The sequence below is a fragment of the Castanea sativa genome, chromosome 6 (assembly GCF_040712315.1).
Source record: "Castanea sativa cultivar Marrone di Chiusa Pesio chromosome 6, ASM4071231v1".
NCBI lineage: Eukaryota > Viridiplantae > Streptophyta > Magnoliopsida > Fagales > Fagaceae > Castanea > Castanea sativa.
The window spans coordinates 20,682,296-20,689,189 of record NC_134018.1 but is presented as its reverse complement, the minus strand read 5'-3'; the positions used below and the strand labels follow the sequence as shown (position 1 = coordinate 20,689,189).

At 32.7% G+C, this 6,894-nt stretch overlaps 1 pseudogene; it reads left to right on the top strand.

Annotated features, from left to right (window-relative positions):
• Window positions 1–542: 542 nt before the first annotated feature.
• Window positions 543–5,189, top strand: LOC142639619 (uncharacterized; annotated as a pseudogene).
• The last annotated feature ends 1,705 nt before the right edge of the window (window positions 5,190–6,894 follow it).

Genomic DNA, 6,894 nt, shown 5'->3' with positions numbered 1-6,894 from the left:
TGACACGACCCTCGTGAATTCTATACATGAATGAATCTTTTGCTAATGGATTTGGGCTTTGTCATTGAAGTTTCATTTTAGCTGGGCTGGGCATGTACGAGCTTCTACTTTTTGTTGGGCTTTTTAGCTGAGCTGGGTATGTATGAGATTTTCAAGTAATCAAGTGTGATAATTAAACAATTAAAGCAATTAGGACATTTTATTTTTAGCAAAAAAAAAAAAAAAAAAAACTTCAAAGCTCAAACCCGCCTGATTTGTCTCGAGGCCAGTCAGGTATACATTGGAGATTACACATGCTTATAAGATGAAATGAGCAAAGAGAAAACATTAGGTCAGGCTGTGGCGTAAAACACTGGTTTTACGCCATCCAATAGCCTTTTGCCACGTCATCCATCACTTAAAAACAGAACGATTTACACACACAAAAAAAAAAAAAAAAAAAATCACGCTATGTTCCTACAAATCTCACAACCCCTCTTTTCGCTTTCCTCTTTCTCTAGACTGTTGCTATCTCTCTCTCTCGGTCTCTCTGTGTGCCAGCCATGGCGTCCGATCTGGAAATTAAGGCCAAGGAAGCCTACATCGACGACCACTTCGAGCTCGCAGACGAGCTCTACTACCAGGCCATCGAGCAAAACCATGAAAGCGCTGAGCTCTTCGCTGAACGCGCCCAAGCCAACATCAAACTCAACTGCTTCACTGGTTTTTTAGCCTTCCTTTCCTACCCTTTTTGAGTTTTTCTCATTCTTTTCTCTTTTGGGTACTGAATAAAATTGTGGGTCTTTATTGATTTGACTGTCTCCTTTTTTTTCTTTTTTTTTTGGTTGCTGAGAAAACATGAGGAAAAGAAAATTGAAGATGTGGGTGGGAAATAAGTGAAGAATTTTAAGTCTGTTGTGTTGAATTGTTGTGTTTTTTTAGTATTATTATTGTTGTTCTTGTTGGGTTTTACCCCATCCTTCTGAGTAAAACTAGAAAGAGATGGGGTTTTCTTCTTCTTTTTCTTTTTTGTTTTTGTTTTTTCAGTTTCTTGGCAACCAAACATACTTAGAGTGTTTCGTGGTCATGGCAGAGGACACGGCGTGGTGAAGCAGAGGAAAACGATGAGAACTTTTTTTTTTTTTTTTTTTAAATCATTTTGTTTCTCTTCCTCTGTTAGGGATTTAAGTGATGGGTGAGTCTAGAGAAAGAGGAAAGCGAAGAGAGGGGTTGTGAGATTTGTGGGAACACAGTGTGATTTTTTTTTCCCCTTTAAATCGTTCTGTTTTTAAGTGATGGGTGACGTGGCAAAAGGCTATTGGATGGCGTAAAACCAGTGTTGTACGCCACAACCTGACCTAATGTTTTCTCATGAGCAAACTAATCAGAGTCAAGAGCCTTCTATTGTTTTTAAGATTCAAAAATACTTATTTCTCTCTAATTATTGAATTTAAAAAATAAATAAATAACCAAACAAACAAACACAAGCGTAAAAGTCGACGAGGCTTCAGAGGTTGAACATGTTGGATGTCAAAAACAATAGCTTTCACTCTCTTTGACTTTCATCTTCTTTTATTTTATTTTTCGCCCTAGATCTCCGATCAAAGTTTAATGTAACCTGGGACTTTAAACCGGAGTACGATCGACCATGTCAGTGGAAAATTTTGGAACAGCCCCACAACAGTGGTCGCTGGAGGAATTTTCTTGAAGGAAGCCATTAAAAAACTTAAATTAAACAAATTTTAATAAAAAGAGAACTTAAATATATTGTGTAATTGACCAAAAAAAAAAGAGAAATATATGAAATTTTACTATTTTTTTCTACGAGTTTTCATATTTTAAAATCGTTGATAATTTATTATCAGTTATCATTATCTATTGTCAATGTTAGAGATATATTAAATATATTAGCCCAATGTAATAGGCTCAAGCCCAGTCCTACTTGGTAATAGGCCCAAGCCCAATCCTACTTGTACAAGTAGAACTAGGCTTGGGCCTATTACATTGGACTAATATATCTAATATATCTCTAACAGTCAATGTAGATGTAGATGTAGATGTGATCATTTAATTTTGTCAAGTTTGTATAACATTTTTATTTTTGTGTAGTTGTCATTATTTATTTATTATTTTTTTTATAAATTATTAATCTTATATTAATTATTGATCTACATAGCTATACTGATCTATATATAATTAAAAAAAATATTATATATATATAAGTTTTATTTTTTTCAAGACAGGGTTCATTTGAACCCCTGAATTACAAGTGCAGCCGCCCCTGCCCCACAACTTATGAACCCCCTGAATCTCATACTACTTGTGGTTACTTATTAGACAAGTGAAGTATTAAAAAAATAGTCATGCTAACAAGTGCCCTTATGGCATTGGTTAACAATAAATTTATGAAAGTTTTGACACTACTTTATAGAAAATGAAAAAAGCTGTCAAAACATTAAGAATATGTTTGGTAATAGTTTTTGTTTTTTATTTTCAAAAACTTTTTTTTGAGAATATAAAGAAAAAACAATTTTCTTGTATTTTTGAAATAAAAACCATGTTTGTTTAGCTGAAATTAAAAAGATAGTTTTTTGAAGAAAAAAAAAAGCTAAAATATGTTGTTACTAGGATTTGAACTTTAATATTAACTCATTAAATAAGACAGATTCATTTAATTAAATGTGTGTTTTCATTGACTTTTGAAAATTAAAAATTGAAAACAGTCTTTTGCATGTTTTCAGTTTTCTTTACAAATTGAGTTTTGAAAATAGTTTTTGTTTTCTATCCATTTTGAGTTGGCAAACAAGTTTTTTGGTCTCAAAAATAGAAAATTGTTTTTGAAAACAGAAAATAAAAAGAAAAAACAGGTAACAAACATACCCTAATTGTTTTTTTTTTTTTTTTTTTTTCCATAAAAACTTTCTTTAAATAGATTATTAACAAATGCCTAAAGTGTATTCATTAGCATTTTGCTTAAAAAAAATGTTGACATTGCCAAAAACACTTTTGCATTCCAACAGTCAGTCTTGAAATCCAAGAAAATGAAACGTGACTTCGAGTACACATGGCAACCACTGAACCACCAATCGGTACTATGCTATAAAGAGACGTGGAAGGCATAAAGGGTATGCATGTGTGTGTCTATATATATATATATATATATTATCAAGTTGAATTCAATTTCCAGTATTAATTATTTAATGATAAATTTTAGAAGAGATATAATATTTTCATAGTATTGTCCTGTCTCGTTGTAAATTTGTAATATTTGTAGTTTTTTTCTTGGATCCCTAGAAAATATTTTGTAATTAAAAATTAAATAGTGATATGATACATGCATGTTGCACCTCGCTTTAAATTGGTTGATCTCATTTCTTATAATATATAGATTCTAATGCATATAGAAGACTTACCAAGATAGAAGATTTAGGCAACCTAAAAAAAAAAAAAAAAACAGCAACAACGTATAAACAACCTCCAAAGGTTTTGTACCTTAATTGACATCTTCCAAAACGCTAAATAATTAAATAGTTAGCATATTGTAACTATTTTTTAAAAAAAAATTGTATATATCCAACCGTTTACTCTCTACAATTCATTCTACTCCACCTTTTTCAATAATATTATATGGATATAGTTTTAAATTATATGCGGTGTAAATTTTGGAACTATTGATTACCATTTTTTCTTATACACTCCATGCTTGCAAAATTTCAATGATCAGAGATTGATAGTTATTCATCTATAAAATAATTGAATTTTAATTTTTTTATTTTATAATTTAGAATTATACATAAAGCATGAGTTTATGGATCAACTAGTACATGACATTCAATTTACACAAGATTTGGTATGCATGTTAAGAATAACGAGAACATATAATCCAAAAACATCTATAAAATATTTAAATTTTAAAGTTTTTGAATTTTAGAATTATACATAAAGTATGAGTTTATGGATTAAATAGTACATGACATCCAACTAACAAGAAATTAGTTGTGCATATTATTAAGAATGAGAACATATACTCTCATGGTAGAATTTTTAAAATTTTAATTCAATAAGAAAGAATTACAGTCTGTGTAACTAATCACTATAACTATTCATACATTTATTATGATTGTGTTTACATATGATGTGACAAGATTCTACTGGAGAGTTTAACTATATAATAAAATTTGAACTCAATTCAATGAATAATATATATATATATATATATATATATATATATATATATATATATATATATATATATTCAAAGGAAGATTTTGGTAAAGTGTTGGCTAATGGCAATATAAGCTAACTTTGTCAAAATATTAATGTTAATATATTAACTTCAATTGACCTTTTGTCAGGGAAGCGTATCAAAATTCTAAGGAGGAGGACATGGGAAGCTGCTTTTGCTTCAAGTATGTTAGTGATGTAACACCAAAACCTTTGGATCCCAACGACATACACCAGCAATTTGAGATTCATTTGAATGAAAGAGGATGTCAAGGGGGTGATATTGTTGCCAAACCTATAACACCAGATGGGTTTCCTCCAAAGTTCCTTCGAAGAAAAGGGTGGGAAATGCATACCTCAACTCCTAACGATTTTCAATTAGGTAATGCACTAGGCCTAGATAGTGCCCTTCATGCTCGCCTTCCAGAATTCAACTTCCCGCTATCGTGTACAAGTTCTCAACCGGTAGTTGTAGGAAAGTGGTATTCTCCTTTTATGTTTATTAAGGAAGGAACATTGAAAGACCAATGAGTACATCAATGTATTATGAGCTAACGCTTGAGCAAAAATGGGAACAAATATTTGCATGCGAAAATAATGGGAGCCAAGGAAATGCTGTTGATGTGGATATTGTTCTTCCAAGAGAAGTGGTTTCAGTTGCTAGGAGGGAAGCTATGGGTGTTAAAGTGGTCAATGGAGTAATGTGGTTCAAGGGTTGTAGTATAGAAGGACAAGAAAGAAGTGAGGGATTGAACTTGGAAGTTTTTGAGAGAATGAAGTGGGAGCAGGAAAGTGTTGGATGGGTTAGGGGGAATGATAGACAAGTGAGGTTGAAAAGTGTAGAGGAATTTGGAGGGACAGGTAGGTGGGGGAAATTTGGTTGTTACATTTTGGCAAAAAGATTTGTGCTAAAGCGAATGGACAGAAGTCGGGTATTAACTTATGAATTCAACCACATTAATAAGATTCAAAGAAAATGGGAATGATTCTTCATATCTTATAAAATATTGTAAAATTCATTTAAATTTGTGCATGTGTGATATTATTATTATTTTTTTTTAGAGAGTTTTAATCTATGGCGTCCGTGTATGATACTGAATTTTGTGCGTGTGTGTGATACTAAATTGTATACCTATTTTGCTTTCTTTCACATTATTGATTTATTGTTTGTTGTTTAACTATTAAATTCTTTTTTTCCCATTGCTTTTAGATATATTCATATACATATATTTTTATTGAAACACGCGTTTTAAAAAAAAAAAACAGGTGGAAAATGTGCTAAAAATATCATTTTGTTATGAATGATTTATACAAATACAAAAAAAAAAAAAAAAATGTCATTCTTTTGTTGTTTGCATGCATGAGTGTGGCTGTAAGGTTATGCTAATAATCTTAATCATCGGCCTAATCTAGTGTTCTCATTTTAATATACAACTAGGCTGCATTACATGCAAAAACACCTTTATGATCTATTATGACAATATTTTCAATATGGTCCTTTAAGTTTTCACAACTTTTGTTTTAGTTCGTATACTTTTAAACTTCTTGTTATTTTGCACCCTTTCATCGTTTTACTAACTAAAAATGCTAATTTTAAACTACTAGTGTAGCCTATTAGTCAAGTAGGCATTTTCTGTAAGTGTGATGACGATAATGGCCAAAATGAAAGCTGTGAAAACTTAAGGACTAAATTGAAAACAAGGCCAAATATATATGGACAAAAATGTATTTTATTTTTGCCTACAAGGAAAATACTTACCTTACCAAATTGAAAGAATTTTTCATTAATGCTATTGCTTCATGTGTCCTCAAAAGAGCATCTTGACAAATACAATGCTACCACTTGTGTCGTCGACGTCCCATTGCAGCATCTCTTGAATCGGATTGTATGTATAGACTCGGAACCTATGGCCCTTGTCCACCATAAAACAAATAACATCCTGTTGAGGTCTAAAAAGTTATAACACCAAGGCCCAAAATAGCACAGTGAGTGCGCTCCATGGAAAATAATAATAAAATGGTTGAGCTCACAAGAAAAAAGGGGGATGGTAGGCCCAAGTCCATTAAAAGGATTTAAAGCCCGATAACCATGAAGGGATAGGCCTTAGGGCCCATGAAACGAAGGGAAGAAAGGAAAAATTCCAGCCTGCCAAGATCAGAAAATCAAAAGGGAGTCCAGTGGTAGGAATTGGGCCAGGATACCCGGAGGTTGCCAGGGGCTCAAGATCCTCGAAATGTGCAACACAACTAGGATAAGATTGAGACAGCTCAAAAAGAGTGCCAAGAAACACAAGGAACAAAGAACATAAACGTCCTTCTTAATCACCCAATGATGCGAAAGGAACCAGAAGGCTTGGAGAGTAACAATTCATGAACAAGGGGTTGGTACCTCGAGGAACCCAAGAAGAAGAACCATGAAAGGAAGTAGCTAGGAGAAATTTCAACTTGGCAGGGATGGAATCGGCTCATTTGGGAAAATGACAAAAGGAAAGGACAGCCCAAAAAGTTGAGTTTGAAAAGGTAAGGTCTAGAAGCCCTGAAGGAAGAGAGATTGGAGGTCAGCTCTCTAAGGACATCCGAGAATGGAAAGTCAGCAAGAGGCTTTTGGGGAAAAAGCACAAAAAGAAGAAAACTATGAGAAACAAGGAAGAGACCAGCCACCAAAGCTGTTGTCACAACATGGGCTCTAGT